This window comes from Pinus tabuliformis, chromosome 8, assembly GCF_031772625.1.
Source record: "Pinus tabuliformis cultivar Carrire ecotype Pingquan chromosome 8, CPIR1, whole genome shotgun sequence".
Lineage (NCBI taxonomy): Eukaryota > Viridiplantae > Streptophyta > Pinopsida > Pinales > Pinaceae > Pinus > Pinus tabuliformis.
In genome coordinates this window covers 1,461,762,199-1,461,782,378 of record NC_142294.1, presented here as the reverse complement: position 1 = coordinate 1,461,782,378, position 20,180 = coordinate 1,461,762,199, and the positions used below count along the sequence as shown (strand labels likewise).

The window sequence follows — 20,180 nt, the reverse complement described above, 5'->3', positions numbered from 1 at the left end:
ATGAATGGCCTTCCCTTATTAGATCCTTAGCATAGAATGAAATTTACCTAAGGCAAAGTTTAGACTTATTTTTGTGGGCTTGACATAAATTGAATGGACTCTTCATGGTCAAACTAGTTATGAAGTAGCGGAGGAATATGAATAGGGGATAAGTCATTTTCGATGGTACACTATAATATGGAATTGGAAGTTCACTCTAAAAATTTGGTTGTTTGTTTGGTGAACACTCCATAACAATATTTTAAAATAGGACAATGTGGAAAAAAAAAATTGGCTAGGCCCGAGATGGTTTGCACTATGTCAAAAGGATTTAGAGACTATGGATCATATGTTTTCCAAGTGTGACTTTTTCATCCATATTTGGCAAACTATTCAATTCGAATTGCAATGTCCTAGAGTATGGGAGGGTTATAATCTTGTTGATTTTATTTCCAATTGGTTGACATTGCCTTTACCTGCTACTTTTACTTTCCTACCTTGCCTTATTATGTGGAATATTTTCTTTCCTGGAATAGGATCGTATTCGATGACTAGGAAGTCAATATTTCTTGAGCGGTCTACAAAATCAAACAAATATTTTATGAGCTCAAAGAGGAGTAGCACATTAAACCTACATGGGTTCTTGTTATCCCATTGATAGATAGAGAGTTGCTTTGGGCCTTCTTTGGAAAAGTGAAGAACGGATCCCCTGATAAATGTGGAGCATGCATCATCTTTTATCTAAAGTTTGATATCTCCTTTTCCTTTAGATTAGGATTGGGAATGAGCACAAATAACAAAGCATACCTTGTGGGGTTATGGTTCACATTGTTTTTCATGTAAAAATGAAACACGAAAATATTGTAGCTATTTAGTGACTCTGAAGTGGCCATGGATAAGAAAAATGTTATTATTTCTTTAAACAACTTAATTATGTGACCGTAGAAACATAAGACTAGGTATATGGAACCGTTTTTTGAGGATCTTAGAATATTCCATATTCATTGAGAACACAACTTCCTAATTGGTCAATTTTCTAAAAAAGTCATCAACCTACTAATAGGGTAGATGGAGGTCTTGGAAATCACCTTATTAGGCATCATAGGGAAGTGATTGTCCTTGTTGTAAACTTGGGGGAAAAGTTTTGGCCTTCCTATTTTCTGGCTAGAAACATTAAAATTGTTTTCTACCCATGTTATAGAATGGTAAAGAATTATTTGTGTATATTGTCCTATCTAGTTCATTCGACTAGAAGCCATTTCTACTATTCTTTTGATACATTTGCTTATTATTGAACCTCTCTATGTATAATTTGATTCATGTAAATAATAAGTATATTATTTTTTTCCGCAAGGGAAAAAAATGAAACACGTATAATATCTCTTTAAGGTATTGAAATTTTGCAATGTTATATTCCTTTACTTCACTTTCTTATTATTAAATATTTAAAATGGAAAAAAAAATATTTTTTGTTAATTAATTAATTAGATATATAATAGTTAATATTAGTGAATTGGGTTTATCTCAAGTGGTTGAGAAGAATAATTGGGATCCTCCCCACTGAGGTCAATCCCCTCATGTGACATGATGAACTCTCATGTAATGAACCAAAATATATATATTTCTCACATGAAATATATGCATACTTATCTGTAAATTTTTTTTACTAATATCAACGATATCTTAAAATATATATATGTAGTGAGATATAAATAATTATCATAAAATGAGTCGTCAATGAGGGTGTTACTTGAGGAGCATAGTGGGTTTAGGGGTCCTCCTCCCCACTCTGCAAAGATGACCTTATTAAATGGAGAGGGTGGCATGGCCACCTCCATGTAGTTAGATGCATGTGAGTAAATTATAACCCAACTATCATGGGTTGCAATGCACAATGAATTAAGGGGGGTTGACGCTTCTTATTATAGTGTAGGGTTGAGGAGAAATAGCTTGGGGCCTCAGAGAACACAGTATGGCTTGATGCTAGAGATAGTTTGCAGCAGCCTATGAGTAATTAGTTGCCAACAAAAAAGATATTTATTCTTCATACGCATTAAAAAGACACTTCATTTATATATTGGATCATAACTATTTAATTGACAAATATGAAATCACAAATGCACTTAGTATTCAAGCAAGCTCAAGTAAAATGAACCCTTGTCAACATAGTAGTGGGGAAACTTAATCACACACCCTTATTCCGCAGTCAATATACACATAACCCAAACTTTTCATGCCCCAAACTTTAATAAGCCAAAACCACTAATTAATTAATTAATATGTAATATGCGGAGGTACATAAAATTACCAAAGAAAGAGTTTATTCCTTGCTTCACACACCCATTTTCCCACACAACACTTCTTCCTCACACACATTAATAACCCAAAACTGTTAATTAATTGATTAATATGCAGTGTTATGTAGAATGGATGTGTGCGGTAGAAGTTTGCACAAGGGGAATGTATGTGGAGACACAAGCATTGCGAATGAAAGTTTTTGTTTGTTGTTATATACACCAATTCTCCCGTGCAACACTTCTTCATCATATACATTAAAAAGACACTTCATTTAATATTAGATAATAACCATTTAATTAACAAATGTGAAATCACAAATGAACTTAGTATTTGAAAAACTTAAATAATACGAGCCAACATGGACATATTAGTGGGGACAGTTAATTTTCGACCCTTATTTTGAACCTCATATACACATAACCCAAACTTTTCATGTACCAAAGTTTAATGAGCCAAAGAAGCTAATAAATTGATTAATATTTAGTGTGCAGAAATGTATGCGGAAATATAGAACATTGCAGAATAAATTTTATATTCGTTGCTTTACACGCCCATTCTCCTACACAAAACTTCTTCCTCACATGCATTATTAAGCCAAAATGCACACCAAAGATATATACAAATGTATGCAGAAGTACCAAACATTGTGAAAGAGAGTAGCATTGAGGAAGTGTGAATACTGAGATTCATCATTTCTATTTTGATATAGTTTTTAAATGTTTGAAGCCATAACATTAGATCTGGCAATGATCCGGATTTAAACAGGAACGCAACAAATTACAGAGAGAACCATATACACAAAGATGCAGCGGAAATAATACTTCATTTCATTAATGGAAAATATTGAAATATGCTTACAACCAGAAATGGAAATAAACCAGCTAGGGCGATGGTAGCTTATCTCTGAGGAGAGATGTGATGGCTACATGCCTCTGAACTGTGATACAATGAAGCTCGAAGGCCTATTTATTGTTGAGAAACAATGGAAAACCCTTAACATTCCAAAACCTAACCCTAGGAGATGAAACGCCAAACTGTGGGCCCCGTTTGGGGTAAATTGGTACATCAACTTCCCGGGGTCGTAACTTTGGCATATGATCTCCGTTTGACGCATACAATAGCTCGTTAGAAAGATCTATCCGAGTACTACCATTGTTGGAACGGGAAACATCGTTTCATTGCATGGACCCATGTTGCCCCCGGATTCCCCAAAAAACGTCGTTTAGGGCCTCAAAACGGCTCCGGAAGTTCAGGACCCGAAAAACTGCTAAAAATAGTAAGTTGTGCTACCATTAAGGAAACTGAAAATGCTGAGAAAGACAATGGTGGGGGTCCAGGTGGACTTGGCAAGTGGCCACTAATATCCACCTGGATCATTCCTCCCCCCTTAGGAAGTAATGGTCCCCATTGCGTTGAGCTCCTCCATGAGATGAGGAAACTTTTGCTGAACTTGTTCCCTGGTGAGCCACTTGCCCTGCTGAAGGAGTTGGCCTGCTTTGACAACTCGATATAGTTGGATATTCTGTTGGCGAGTGTTCTTGATCTATGTGTCCATGATCCGATCAGTTGCAGCTTGTTCCATGCAATCTGGATTTAATTCTCTGGGTTTGAGTTGTTCTGCAATGTCGGATGTGTCTAGCAGTGGTGGAAAGTATGGCCGAAGGCGGTCCACATTGAACACTGGGTGCAGGCCAAGGAATGGGGGAATGTTGAGCTCAAATGCATTGTCTCCCACAGCCTTAGTAATGGTGTAAGGACCATATCTGAGTGGTCTCAATTTCCGATAGGCTCTAGTAAGGCGTTGCTTTTGCAAATGCAACCAGACTTTGTCGCCCACCTGAAACTTGTGCGGCACTCGATGTTGATCATGTCGCTGCTTGTACTTGGCATTTGATTTCTCAAGAATGTCATGGACCTGCTGGCGAATATGTTGGATCCGCTCAATGAAGCTGGTGGCCTTATCTGTTCCGGACTAGACATGAGCTAAATTCATGTGAGTAGCTGCAAGTGGCATGGCCACATCAATGGGGCATAGTGGCTGGAATCCCAAACCCACCTGAAAAGGGCTATGGCCAGTGGAGCTGGGAAGAGCTCGGTTGTAGTTGTGCTGGACATAGGGGAGGCTCTCGTCCCATGTGCGTGGATGCTTTGAGTTATACATGCGCAGAATGTGCACAATCATCCTATTGACAACCTCTGTCTGGCCATCAGTTTGAGGATGGAAGGCTGTGGACTTCGTGAGTTTGGTGTCCAGCATTGACCAGAGACTGGACCAAAATGTGCTGAGAAACCTACTATCCCGATCTGAGATGATAGACTGTGGGATCCCAAAGTGCACCCACACTCGTTCAAAGAAGAGTTTAGCAGTGGCTTCTGCTGTGATATTCTTCTTGCAGGCCACCATAATGGCCATCTTCGAGAACCTGTCGACGACCACAAAAACACCGTCATTTCCATGCTTCGTGGAAGGAAGGCCTGACATGTAATCCATGGAGATGGATTCCCAAGGTCGAATAGGGGTAGGCAATGGGGTATAGAGGTCATGCTTCTTAATGGTCGGTTTAGCAATGGCACAGGCAGTACATGATCTGATGTACTTCCCAACATCTTGTCGAAGATTCGGCCAATAGAAATAATTTTGTAGTACTGCCACTGTTTTCTCGACCCCGAAATGCCCAGCAGCCCGACTGTAGTGTGCTTCCCAAATCATCTTGGCACGCTCACTTGAAGGAACACAAAGGTGACCGAGGTGGCATAATAGGGCATCCTGGAGGTGAAAATCTGCAACACGCCGACCCTCCAAGAGTGTCTGGTATGTGTGGCCGAATTCTGGGTCTCTTTTGTAGAGAAGTGGCCAATCAGAAGTCTCGTGCCCACAAGAGTTGAGCACTGTGGTTAACGCCATGATCGGTGGTCGACTGAGGCAATCTGCAACATTATTGGTGCTGCCCTTCTTATACTTGATATTCAAGTGGAACTGTTGCAGGTATGTAGACCACTTCTGATGGAGATCATTCTGCAATTTCCCTTGGGTCTGTATGAACTGCAGGGGTCGATGGTCTGTGTGGATGACCGTTTCCTTCCCCAAAATGTAATGCTTCCATTGTCGGCAGGCTTGTACAATGGAATACATCTCTTTATCATAAGTGGGGTACTTCCGGACTGTGTCTGAAAGTGTTTCACTGTGATATGCCACTGGATGTCCATGTTGAGTAAGGACTACCCCAATAGCATAGTCAGAGGCATCTGTCTCGACCTCAAATGGTTGTTGTAAATCTGGTAACGCGAGCACTGGTGCCGTGCAAAGGCGATCCTTCAACTCCATGAATGCCTTCTGTTGAGATTCAGACCAAAAGAATCTTTCTTTCGCCCCTCCCTTGGTGACCTGACTCAAGGGCCAAGAAATATGAGAAAACCCCAACATAAACCTGCGGTAGAAGTTGGCAAGACCTAGAAAGCTGCGGAGCTCTGTTAGAGTGGTTGGAGAGGGCCAATCCCGAATGACTTGGATCTTGGCTGGATCGACATGCACCCCCTGTTCATCAATGATGTATCCCAGATACTGAACCTGGGTCATGCCAAAAGTGCATTTCTCCAAATTGGCACATAGCTTGTGTTGCCGCAGTGTTTGGAGAACCTGTCGGATGTGGTGGAGGTGCTCTTCCCAACTCTGGCTGAAGATCAGAATGTCATCCAAGTATACTACTACAAAGGAGTTGGTGAATGGCCACAAGATGTCATCCATTAGCCTCATAAAGGTTGCAGGAGCATTCGTCAATCCGAAAGGCATGACCAACCATTTGAAGAGGCCCTCCTTGGATTTGAAGGTAGTCTTCCACACATCAGAGGGTTCGATTGGTACCTGGTGATATCCTGACTTCAGATCGATCTTGCTGAAATATTTCACCCCCTTTAGTTGGTCTAGGAGGTCATCAATCCGAGGGATCGGGTACCTATTACGGACAGTGATCTTGTTCAGCGCCCGATAGTCAATACAGAGTCTCCACATCCCATCCTTCTTCTGTACCAACACGATCGGGCTCCCACAGGGCGATGAACTCGGACGGATGTGACCTTTCTGCAGGAGCTCCTGAATCTGCCTCTTGATTTCATTGTTCTCCAGAACGAAGCGCCGATAAATTGGTCCATTGGGTAGCGGCGCACCTGGGGTCAGATCGATGGAGTGCTTGACTTGACAGTGCAGAGGAACCCCTGCCGGGGAGGTGAAGATGTCCTCGTACTCCTCCACAATCTTGTCCATCTGTAGTTGTCGTGCAGAGGGACCCCGTCTGGAGGCCGCGGCCACTGTATTCTTCTTTCCTTGAGGGGGTATCATCAGGAAAACAAATTTCCTGGTTTTGGAAATGATCTTACTGCATTGTTTTGTAGTAATCAAAGAGATGGCGGTAGGTGGTGCTACCTCTGGTATCCTGAACAACTTATTTCCCAATGTAATAATAACAGCACGGGGCCTTGATTCATACACAACATGTCGCTTCCACAAGTATGGTTGTCCTAGTAGTACATCACAAACTTCAAGGGGAGCAATGTCACACAATACCTCATCCGTGAAGGGCTTGATGTTGTATGGAAGGCGACATTTCTGGCTCACACGAAGATCTCGTCCTTGGTGCAGCCACCCAATGGTGTATGGTTGTGGATGTGTTGTGGTCGGTAAGCCCAACCGCTTCACGACCTCTGCCGAAATGAGGTTCTTTTGACTCCCGCTATCAACAATGAACTGTATCGGGGAGCTCTTTACCCACATCTGAGAGTGGAAGAGACGATCCTCCTCCTCTGGATCTTCGGGTTCATTTTTCTGGATCTTTCCGGTAGCAATAGTGGCGCTGGGATCTGCATCAATGATCTGCTTCCCTTTTTCATACCCCTTATCGGGTTCTGACTCAGAGTCGAAACATGCATCTGATTCTGAAACCTTTAGCTCAGCCACCAGTGACTGCTTGGCCCGACACTCACTTGTGTTGTGAGTGGAGCTCTTATGGAACTCGCACCATTTTCCAGTGTCCTTTCTCGGCTTCGCGGCGCTGTTCTTTGCTTGCAGCTTCGGCTGGTTGTCTTGGGCTGTCCCACCTTGGCTTTGTCCTTTGTTCTGTGGTTTCGGGGCACCTTTCCCCTGCTTTGGATTCGCAGATCCAAAGTCTCGCTTCTTTTGTTTAAACTTCTGCTCGACCTTGACGGCATATCGGTATGCTGCGCCAAGCGAGGGGATGTTTAGGAATTGTATTTCTTCCTGGATGTACTTGTGCAGGCAGCCACGGTATTTGAGTATCAAATGTTGCTCCGAATCCTTGATACCCAACTTTGTGCGAAGCGTATGGAAAAGATTGGTGAACTCCGGCACGTCTTGGTCCCTTCCCTGCCGCAGCGTGGTCCACTTTATGTATTCATCCTCATAGCTTCCAACAGGGTAGTACTGCTCCTTGACGGAATCCCGGAACGAATCCCAGGTGGGTGCGGCTGAAAATAGTGAGCCAGTACTTTCATCCTTCTGCTCGCAGTAGGTTTCCCACCAGTCCTTGACGTGGGGGGCTGCTTTGAGAAGAGAAAAAACAATCTTTTCCCGACTCGAAAATTCATGAACTGAAAAATAACCCTCTAGCAGATTTAACCATTTATCTACGGCATCTGCGTCTATCTGACCCTCGAATATGGGGATTTCAAAATTAACTTGTACCTTAAAGGGTGTGGCGTTTCCAGAGTAGCTGCTGGAAGCCGATGCGCCGCCTCTGGGTAGCCGGTGAAGGATCTGGGCAAAGCTGTCCATCATCGCGTTCTGTTGTCGCTCGAGGGCTTCTTCGAGCAAGATTTTGATGGGATCTCTTGCCCCCTTGTCTTTCTTCTCGTCCGCCATGGGAGGCCGTCGGGATTTGCGAGGCTGGTCTTGCAAAGGTTCAACCATTTCAAGCCCTAACTCCTTATATCCCGACCTTGTTGGGGACATGCAAAGAAAAACAAAGAAAAAGCAGACCGCTCTGATACCACTGATCCGGATTTAAACAGGAACGCAACAAATTACAGAGAGAACCATATACACAAAGATGCAGCGGAAATAATACTTCATTTCATTAATGGAAAATACTGAAATATGCTTACAACCAGAAATGGAAATAAACCAGCTAGGGCGATGGTAGCTTATCTCTGAGGAGAGATGTGATGGCTACATGCCTCTGAACTGTGTTACAATGAGGCTCGAAGGCCTATTTATTGTTTAGAAACAATGGAAAACCCTTAACATTCCAAAACCTAACCCTAGGAGATGAAACGCCAAACTGTGGGCCCCGTTTGGGGTAAATTGGTACATCAACTTCCCGGGGTCGTAACTTTGGCATATGATCTCCGTTTGACACATACAATAGCTCGTTAGAAAGATCTATCTGAGTACTACCATTGTTGGAACGAACAACATCGGTCCATTCCATGGACCCATGTTGCCCCCGGATTCCCCAAAAAACGTCGTTTAGGGCCTCAAAACGGCTCCGGAAGTTCAGGACCCGAAAAACTGCTAAAAATAGTAAGTTGTGCTACAATTAAGGAAACTGAAAATGCTGAGAAAGACAATGGTGGGGGTCCAGGTGGACTTGGCAGGTGGCCACCAATATCCACCTGGATCAGGCAAAGCAGTTTTTCCATAGTTCCTTTATATCCCCAAATCAAATAAAGTGTAAATGTAAACCAAACTTTTTATACCCTAGACTTTAATAATCCAAAACAATTAATTAATTGATTAATATGTAGTGTTCTATGAGAGGGAGATATGGAGAAAAAGTGTGTGGAGGGGGAATGTATGCAGAGATACAACACATTCCAGGAGAAAGTTTTTACTCCCTCGTTCGCACACCTATTCATCCACACAATAATTCTTCCCCACATGAATTAAAAAGACATTTCATTTAATATTAGATAATAAGCGTTTAATGCGCAAATGAGAGATCACAAATGCACATAGTATTCAAAAATTGTGAGAACCAATAATTATTGTGTCTATTTTGACATAATTTTTAAATGATCTAGGTTTTCAAACAAAATTTTAAAAACCACACAATAGGTCATTGACAAAGCAAATTTTCCATAACTCCTTTGCATCCTGATATCAAATAAATAGAGCCACATCAACATAACTTGATATACATGGAAACCAAACTTTTTATCTCCCAAACTTTAATAAGCCAGTACCGCTCATTAATTTTTTTGAAAGGTATGTGGAAGAAGTGTGCAAAGGGGAAATGCATGAAAAAATGATGAGCACGACAAATCAAAGTTTTTTTCCTTGCTCCACACACGTGTTCTCCTACACAACGCTTCTTTCTCACATGCATTAAAAGTACTCTCCATTTAATATTGGGTACTAAGTTTTTTCTTAAGGTTAAAATAATTTCATTTCTACAGTAAAAGGTTCCCTTTGTATCCTCATTTATTTCACACACATTAGCGACTCCATACACCTATTGTCCCGCACATACCCCCTCCTATGCACACTCTTTACTCCACACACATTAATGGCCTCAAACACCTATTCTCCCACACATAACCCCTCTTATGAACACTCTTCATTCCACACAAATTAATGACTCTATACACCCGTTCTCCCACAAAATCAATTTGTAAATGTTTAAAATGAAATAAGAGGTAAACGCACTAGGAGTTTGTGTGTTAGCGTTAGTGTCATTATTAATGTCTATGTTTATCGTTCTGCATCTCCATGTTCATTCCTCTTTGAACATATCTTTTAATCAAATATGTCAAATTTTTAACTTCACCATTGCTTGCATCTCCGCACTCCGCACAATAAAAGTTTCCTCTGCATATTTGTTCAACCCCCATCGCTTACATAAGAAACCTGCGACCTCATGAGTTCTAGCATCATTGGGCATCGCATTAGCAATGTCAGGCATAACAATGTCAGTGTCAGAGCACTCACTAATGGAATGACCACTTACAAAACTAGTTTTTTTTTTTTATTATTTTAAAATGATTTTTCAGGAGATGAAAGATACCCAAAGTAAATTGCCCCCCTACTAGAGAAATTATGTCACATCAAGGCCTGCATAACCAATGGAAAATTAGAAATAAGATTTCCAAAAAATAGAAAATTATTTTTGAATTGATGGGAAAATAGGAATATTCAACATTTTCTCAAAACTTTGGTTAAGGTTACAAAAACTTGGCAAATTAATTGAGAGACAATGCACTTAGACCATAAGACAAACACTATAATCCCCGATGATTAAGGGACTAATAATGTGGCTCTCTATGTCCCTTATGTTTCAAGAATTGTAATGTATGATGTACATTTTTAGTTCTTCCATTGGTGTTCATACCCAGGGATGTGTATCCTCGCAAGCCCCGTGAGTAGAGATTCACATAGAGAGTATCTACTTTTCTTATTTTTTGAAATTTAATTCAATTCATGGATGTTAAATTTTTAATTAATTATTTTTAAAATAAAAAAATATAATTTACATTTAACAAAAATATGTTATTTATAATTTTATAATATAAAAATCTCTAACCATGATTATTATACTTACATGTGTCTCGTGCCTAATAAAAATACCATATTAATACTATACTAGTGAAATTCTTAATCATAGTGAAAGATCATAATTGGGTAGGATATCAAAAGTACCATAATTCTCCTCTACCACCTCCCTATGGTGTTGGGGTATTCCCTAGCTTACTCTATCTTGGCTTTTCTATTCAAATTCGAGAGATGAGTTCAAAACTGAACTAAGGTCCTACAAGAATCACATGCCTCCTCTAGGCTTTCCTTAAGTTTCCTTTACCATGGGATATTATGGAATATACCACCTTATATATTCATTCTCAAGATAATGTCTAAAAATCGACCAATCATGCGATGATAAGTATTTGATGTTTAGTCATGTCACTGATACATCAACATTAGATTTCACAACATGGTGCAAATAAAGTTACTAACGCTCGATATATTAGAAATGAGTAATCAGAATGAGTTGCTTGAATCATGCCTGATTTCCAGTTGATAGGGGCTTGGAATCTAACATTTATATCCATACTCAATCTAATGTATGAAATTTCACCAATCTTGTCGTGATAAAAATTTGATGTTTAGTTATGAAAGTGATAGTTCAACTTTGGATTTCACAACATGTTGCAAATAATGTTATTAATGTTCGATGCATTAGAAATGAGTTGCTTGAACCCAATTGATAATGGCTGGGAGGTGGGCGAGACAGGAATCCATCCTCCTGCCATCTCTGTACCATGTGTGCAAATGAAATAGTACCAAAACGTTTGGTTAAAGATATTATTGTTAAAAATATCATTGTATCTGTGAATTCTTTTAGCCATCCCGGAATTGTATTTATTTGCTATCAACTTTTGGAGGATCTCTTTTTATTTCTGCGTATCTTAACTCCATATTGCTACTTCGAATTGCAGAAGGGGTGATACACTGCCAGAGTAGTTTGCATTTAATAATTTTTGTAATATTTTATTGGTTGGGAATATGGTGTATGCCTTTGCATTGGTATCATAGTCTATGCATGGCTATATCCATGTGTCAGTTGAATGCCGTAGCTTAGGCCCTCCTTTAAGGGTTTAGAGTAGAGCCTTAAAAAAAATTGTTACATTATTTTTGGTATTTTTGCTCATGGTTATTTATTTGTTCTTAAAGAGTTATGGTTGTAATATAATTTAGGTAAATGAGTTAGGACTTTGGATGCCAGGTAATGTATATATATATATATAGTATTGTGAATGGTGAAATTAATATAATATGTAGTGATAAGTTCATTTTGAAGTAGGTTTTCTACTTTTCTCAATTATCTTCAGGGTATATCTTTGTGTACTAATTGTATGCAGTTGATTATTCTTTTTATCCTCTATATATAGATATATATATATAGTTTCCCTTCATAGGCCTAAAACTGATTTGTAAGTTATGGTGGATATTTAATTGGAATTGTTCATCAAAATAAGTTTGATATTATTATTATATTTTTAATGGTTCTTAATATAGATTTAATAATACTTTTGAAATACTAATTTTGTATCTTAATTCTCTTTAGATCACATATTTTTTGTTAAATATATAATAAGAAAAATACACACATCATCCACAACAAGAAGAAAATTGTCTACAAAAAGCTTTTATGGGATAAATCCAAACAAGAAGGTGAAACTTCACTGTTATTTTTTCTATGATATGGAAATTTGCAAGTACAATCCAAGAAGTATTCTCTATTATGTTACTATCGTCTGCAAGGATGCTACATAACTTTAATTCTTTTTTTTTTCTATTATCCATCTTCCTGTTCTCTATTTTTTTATTCAACTTTGGAACAAAATACAATAACATAGAATGGAACCCCTCATTCTCCCATGGAATGACTTGATATTTAACAACGGTAATAGCCAACTAATGGTAACATTTGGTATCCTCAACCCAACTAATGGTAACATTTGGTATCCTCAACCTTCAACAACTGGTATTACAAATTTGAACCTTCTAGAGTCTTCATTGAATTCCACATATGGATAGCCTTATATGCATAAGTAATAAGGGATTATATGACATCCACTTGTATTATGGTGGTCAAAATGTTAGGCCAACTTGTTGAGTCCATAACTTTGCTTACCTACTCCTTTTAATGTGTTTATTGCACAATTGGAGAGATCTCTAAGTATAGATTGATGTCTCTAGATCCAATTAAAAATTAGGGAATTTTTGTTCCCAAAAGGTTTTGTTTGATGCCTCAAAATGGATATGTAAGGTTTCAAACTCTAATTCTTCAAATTGAGACTCACCATTAAAACGAACTTGCAACTTGATTCTTCCAATTTTTTCCACTTTGAAAACATTAAAATAAATGACAAACAATATAATGCTCGAGTTTAAATAAAAATTACTTATACTAATTTCATTTTTCCTCTACTAAATTCTTTTATGAATAAATCCTAAAAAAGTAAGAATATAATTTATTCTTATATTTTGATAAATGGTTCGTAAATATAAATTTTTCCTAAAAAATTAATAAAACACATCTCATGACTAAATTTATAAACTAAACATTAAATTAAAAAAATATATTTTTTTAAGAGATGAATTCTTTTATGAATAAATCCTGGAAAAGTAAGAATATAATTTATTCTTATATTTTGATAAATGGTTCATAAATATAAATTTTTCCTAAAAAAATTAATAAAACACATCTCATGACTAAATTTATAAACTAAACATTAAATTAAAAAAAATGTTTTTTTAAGAGATGACATGAGTTATAGAATCTCAATTTTTAGGGTATTTAATATTATAAAACATTGATAAAGGTGATATTTTAAGTTTTGTGAAGTTTTTTTGAATATTTTTAAATTAAATAATTTTGAAATTTAAATATTGAAAATTGTTTAATATAATTTTGAATTTATGTAAAAAAATGAAATAAAATGTACTTTTTATTTTAGAAATAGTTTATAATAATATAATAATTTATTATAGGGAAAAACAAAGTTATTGTAGGAAAAAACAAAGTTCATACATTTAAACAAAGTTCATACATTTAAACATTAATGAACTATGGATAGAGTATTTACTTTAAAAAAAAAATGCACAATTTGACGTGAGTAACAAATAGGATATTTTTTTTTTTCTTTTATATTTATCAATTAATAACAAATAATCATATATTAATTTTTTTTTACGAAAATATAAAAATTAATTTTGAAAAAATGAAAGATAAAAGAATAATATGGATAATATAAATGAAAAAATAAATTATTTATATTTATATTTTAATCAAATAAAATATTAATATATTTTTAAATAAAATATAATTATATTTTTTAAATATAAATTAGTTGTTTTAGTTTTACTGAATTAGGAATTTTGGATTCAAATCTTATTCTATCTTTGATGGAGATTAGAAATTAAACATGATAAAAATAATCTTACCGAATTTAAAAAAAAAATTGGTTTAAAATTTTATTTTGGTTATTATAAAATTTTAAATTTTAAATTATTATAAAAAATTTAACTTAAAATAAATAAAACATTATTTACATTATATTTTGAAAATTTTATATACAATATGAAGAATTGTGGTTTCTTGACGTAGAAGCAGTTGGTGTTAATTTTTAACTTGTAACTTTTAGTGAATGTATTCTCACATGAATATATATACTTTTTAATTTAATATTTAAATTATTTACATAATTATTCTTTAAAATAATAACGCACCTGCCATCTTTGAAAAATTACAGATTAAAGAAAAACTATTTTTATACATACTAACTGCACCTCCCACTCTCATTTCCCGACTCCTTCCATGATGATGATGCACCACATATTACAGTCGACATCAATTCAACATAAATTATATATTTAGATATAGATATATATATATAAATTTTACCCTTGCCGACGTAGTTTACCGCATCTGAGCCCCGCCCGTGGCCCTAAGCAAGTCCGTTTCACACGGTGTCTTTCTCCACCACCCATCCGAAGAAACAAGAAACAAAACCTCCATAGTATCATTGACTTTATTTTGTATTTACATGCAACAAAATCTCTTCATTTAAAGCAGAGCAGCCGGCCATTAGAGTTCACAGAATAACTGCTATACGGAGTCCGCTTAGGTGTGGCCAAAGAACCAAGAGGCAGCAACGAATGTCGCGGAGCAAACAGGCGAAGAGGAGACAAGAAAGCACGTCTACGAGGTGTGGAAATTGAGGAAAAGTCGCCGTCCCCTCTTCCAAGCTGTCGCCTCGACAAACCTCCTCCCAACACATCAGAGGTTGGCGTTCCGCATCTCACCCATTTCCCCGACGCTATGCGCCTCAACCACGATTCTTGCCCGCCCAGGCAGGCTTCCAGCCAATCTGCCATGTACTCCTTAATAGCGTCCAGACCCCGATCTACCACTTGGGGAGGGGGCACAACTAGAGGATTCCCTTCCACATTAAGAAACTGCAACTTTTCCAAGCGCCCAATAGACGCAGGCAATGCAGTGATTTGATTGTAACTGACATTTAACTCGATGAGAGACGTGAGACCCCCGATCGATTCCGGGAGAGACACAAGATAGTTGAAATTGCTGCTGAGATCCAGGTACTCTAGGTTCATCAAGTTCTCAAGATCTTCTGGAAGGCCTCCAAGCCTGTTCGTGTGGACATCTAGAAAGCGGAGGGACATCATGTGGGAGGTGGAGTAGGGAAGATGTGTGAGCTTGTTGGAATGAACGCACAGCTTCCGGAGGTTCAGCAGTTCGAACCCCAGCCCCTCAGCAGCCGTATGAGTTGGTTGAAATTGGCCATCAATTCTTCCAGAGAACTGAAATAAAAATTAAATGTCACCGGTCAAAAATCAGAAAAAATGGCGGGGGTTTGAGTGAAAAGAAATTACAAAGACAACTCTGAGATGCTTTGATTAGCCTACCGGCAGCTTTCAATACTATCAGGAAGCGCGGCAAGAGAATTCCCAGAAACATTGAAGACCTTAAGATTCACAAGACGCCCGATGGAATCCGGTAGCGATGTAAGCTGGTTTGACTGAATGTCCAAATGAGTAAGATTCACGAGACTTGTCACAGAATCAGGCAAAACCTGCAATAAACAATTGAATCAGCGTCAGTTTGAGGTGAGAGATTCCGGCCGACTGCTAATAAATAATAGTCTTGAAACAATGTACCTGTAAGTTATTATTAGAAAGGTCTAGGTTTACGAGTGTAGATGACAGTTTCCCTATTTCATGTGGAACACTGTGAAGGAGAAGCCCGCTAAGGTCGAGCTTATGAGAGGAGCTTTTATGAGAATCTTGATTTAACAGTGCTACAATTTGTTTTTCGGCCTCTTGAAATTCGGATGTCTGGCTATCCGAGAGCATTTTAGTGTTCTCCTTCACATTTTTCCCATTTATCATAGGATTCCCATAGATTTGGTACTGCTCCGTTAACTTTAGCACGGCTTCGTATGGAATCTTTTCCTTTTCTGCGTCTTTCTTGGCCTGAATTTCCATCTGTACCTGCACTGACAGCAATAACCGCTAACACAGACATTCGAAACATTGCAGATACTAATTTATTGACACAATAGGCAGGACTTACCCTTGCGGACTCCCAGTGAACCTCATCCATGCCCGGTGGACATGAAAGAGAGGCGATGACCTTCAATTTCTGGCATAACTCTGACTCGATGCGGGCCAAAGCTTGGTGAGGTTGCTCCAGCAGAGAAGTATCGGCTCGGGCGCTAACACCTCCGATGGCTATAATAGGCATCTCGGTAACGGCTGTCATCTTAAAGACGGAACACAATTCGTCAATTTATAGTATTTTCTATCGGACTTCGTTCAGATCTGCCGTGTAGACACAGATTTCTCCCGAATTGAAACAAAATTTTGGATTTCTTAGGCAAACACGAAGTCCAGATCTCACAGTTGTTGCATAACTACAGATAGTGAGTCTATGGAAATTCAAAATACATCTGAATCTTGGAACCAGAAAAAAAAGTTCAGGCAAGAAGGCAAAGATATTTTACGAGCTTTGTATGATATTACGGAAAGAAGATTTAAATTCTTGGACGAAACATCTGCCGCTGCTGCTGTTAACGAAATTTAGTTACCTCAAAGCTCTGACAAAGTGATGAAGACTGCCTATAACCCAAATACCGATTCGATTTTGGAATCGCGAGTACTTTGCCAACTGTATGTGCCAAGGCAAGTTAAGTTACTGGGATATATATAATGGGAGAGTTAGTGGGTACGGAACTTTCTTGCAATGACGGTACGGTATTGGACGGATATAATGGCCCCCTCCGTGGCGGCAGTTCCTATTTCCACCTCCATAGCAACGTTAATGATATGGAGGTACCCCTCTGACAGTCCCTCTCGGGCTGCCGTGCTCCTGCCCCTCACGGTGACCCTGCCCGCAGCGACTTTGGACTCCCTCTGGCGTATTGATGAGCACATTTACCAACCTCCTGCACATTTACCTCAGTCTCGGCCTTGATCGCAACATGATAGTATGTCGACATTAATACTCATATACCCATTTGATTTGAATTCAAATTTGAATTTTGAAGCGCCCTATTTCGAAAGAGAAGCGAGGAGGACAGTCCCGTGTCATATACCCATTTGATTTGAATTCAAATTTGAATTTCGAAGCGCGCTATTTTCAAAGGGAAGCGAGGAGGCCAGTCCCGTCTCAGAGCAGACCATCAGCTGTTTTGAGTTAGCCTCCCCTAGCTGTTCAAAGGGTCTTAACCGTGGGGCTTGGTCCGCCATGGAGGATATGAATCTCTCTGAATACATTCGAATTCATAGCAGCAATGGATGGAAAAATATGCCTAAAAAAGCAGGTGAGTTTCAGTAAAATTCTAATTGCAATTTTTATTGCAAACAAAATGCGCATTGAGAGGCTAAATGAGCGGGTAGGTTTTGTTTTGCAGGTCTTAAGCGATGTGGAAAGAGTTGCAGGTTGCGGTGGCTTAACTATCTTCGCCCCGACATTAAACGTGGTAACATTTCTCCCGACGAGGAGGAGCTTATTATTTGGTTGCATCGTCTTCTTGGCAATCGGTATGTAGAAAATCAGTGCACATGACACTTTCGGTTTTCTTAGGTTTTGAAATATTTTGGAAATCTTCCATTGAGTTAATCTCAACTATACAATGTATTTGCAGGTAGAGTTGATGTGGAAAAAGCAAAATTCGTTGGTTTTGTCACTAGGGTTGCCCGTTGCAATCCATGATTTTTCGTTTCTCTGGTCGTATAACTCTTGAAAAACCTTGCAGGAAGAGATCATTCGATGCCACACTATGCACGTTTCCCCAGCCATCAGGAGATCCAAGACTGGTAACCTAGAAAAAAATATCATGCAGGATGGCTTCAGGGAGGCGTTCGAACATGCATTGTGCAGATTCATCATCTCCCATTTGCTTGGGAGCGTGATGTGGCAGGGATGAAAGTTCTTCACATCTATCAACATTGTGTTGCCGATTGCGTGGGACTTTGTAAATCGTTTTCGCACGTGCCATCTGATCATTACTCAATTTTTGCATTTTCTCTTGGCTGCACAAGTCCTCACCCTTAGTTCCTTCGTGATAAATCTCCATGATGGTATTACTGACCCTGGTCACTAAGACAAAAAAAAAGAACAGACACTGAATCACCAAAAGCCATCAATCTATGTATTTGACACTAATTTTGAGTAAAAGCTCCACAAGAGAAACAATGTCATTAAGTATACCTACGACATAGAACAAAACAATGTTAGTTTAACATCTTCGAGTTACATTGAGTATTGTTCTTCTTCTACTTGCCTTGTGATAGTTTAAGGTGTGATTAAATAGGATCATTTATAGTTTAAAGTGTGATTAAATATGATGGCAATGATTGCATTATAGTAGTGTTCATGTTTGAATATTATTATGATAATAAAAATAGATTATTATAGTAAATACTTTTAAGTATGTAATTTAAATATATTGTTAGTAAATTTATTTTTATAGTGTTTTAAAATTCATTTAGTTATGGTTGTGGAATAAATTAGTTCTATATATTAAAAAAAAGATTAAACAAGTGAGAAAAACTATTTTACATAATATTTAGGCTTTTTTTTAAATCAATTTTTTAAAATATATCTAAATATTATCTATAATATAATGAGAAATAATCTCTCCTACTTTATAACATGTTATAAGTAAACTTAAGTAGAAATTTTCTATAACAATTAGAAAATGAATACATCACGATAAAATGAGAAGTAATACTAGAAAAATCTAATAAAATGTATACAATAAAGAAATCCCATCAAATTTAAACACTGAAAATGTAAAAATCACACCCACCCTTAACATTTGAGTCAGGAAAGGAACATAAGTTTTCAAGAACTTAAACATAAAATATATTAAACCATTTTCATTAAAATAAAAATAACCATTCTAAAAGTTACCACTACATTTCAATTACGTATTTCTGTCCAATAAAACTTTAATATGTTTCAAGTATTCAAGGATAAAATATTTTTATAAAATAAAACCCTAAAACCTAGATCTAGTAATAATGAAGCACATAAATGTGTCTATTTTATTTTTTCTTGTCATCACTAATTTATGCTAGCCTATGGATATTCAAAGGATTAGATTAAATAATTAACATGGTTTAAAGACATTTTGGATAATATTCTAAATAAATAGGAAAAACTATTTTAACCCATGTTTAGCTCCTTTTCAAATTAATTGTTTAAAATATAACTTTACATTTGGTTTAATAAGAATTAAGCTTCCGAGTTTATAAAATATATAGTATAAAATAGGATAGTAGATAAAAATTTCCTTTATATGATAATGACAATTGAAATTAAATTTAATTTAATTTAAGATAGATAAGAGTGGCTTCAGGCATTACCTTGATGTTAAAGTATTACAAATATTTCAAACCTATAAATGCTTCATGGTTGTCAATTAGGGTTGTCTAGGGTGGTTAGGAGGAACAACTATTGTCTCTAAAATCACATCTAGTGATATGATGAGCGATATGTCTTGATAAATATTGTTGTAATGACTTTGTGCCTATAAATATTGTTGTCTTGGCTACTTCACTTTGACAATCCCATATGTGAGTTTTGTATTGATTTATAGCCTTATGATCTCTTTAGTTAAAGGGGAAGAAAATGTAATGGTTTGATATTAAGAATAATTAACAAATTTTGAGTGAATTATATTTATATAATAAGTTTAAATAAAACCTAAACATTTGGAATATAAATTTATATGATAATACTTAACATTTATAGCCTCTCCTAAGAGTAGTTTAATTGGGGATAATTTTTAAAATGAAGTGCAATGTGCTAGGACACTTGGGGGTTCAAATCCCTTAGATTCACCTCAAGAAGAGATTATAGAGGACT

At 37.4% G+C, this 20,180-nt stretch overlaps 1 pseudogene across 1 annotated transcript; it reads right to left on the bottom strand.

Moving 5' to 3' along the window:
- Nucleotides 1-14,770: 14,770 nt before the first annotated feature.
- LOC149241309 (uncharacterized) lies at nt 14,771-16,929 on the bottom strand (annotated as a pseudogene). The gene is made up of 4 exons (XR_016245993.1): nt 16,380-16,929; nt 15,965-16,297; nt 15,713-15,879; nt 14,771-15,607 (listed from the first exon to the last, which is right to left on the bottom strand). The product of XR_016245993.1 is annotated as an uncharacterized LOC149241309 (transcript).
- Nucleotides 16,930-20,180: the final 3,251 nt, after the last annotated feature.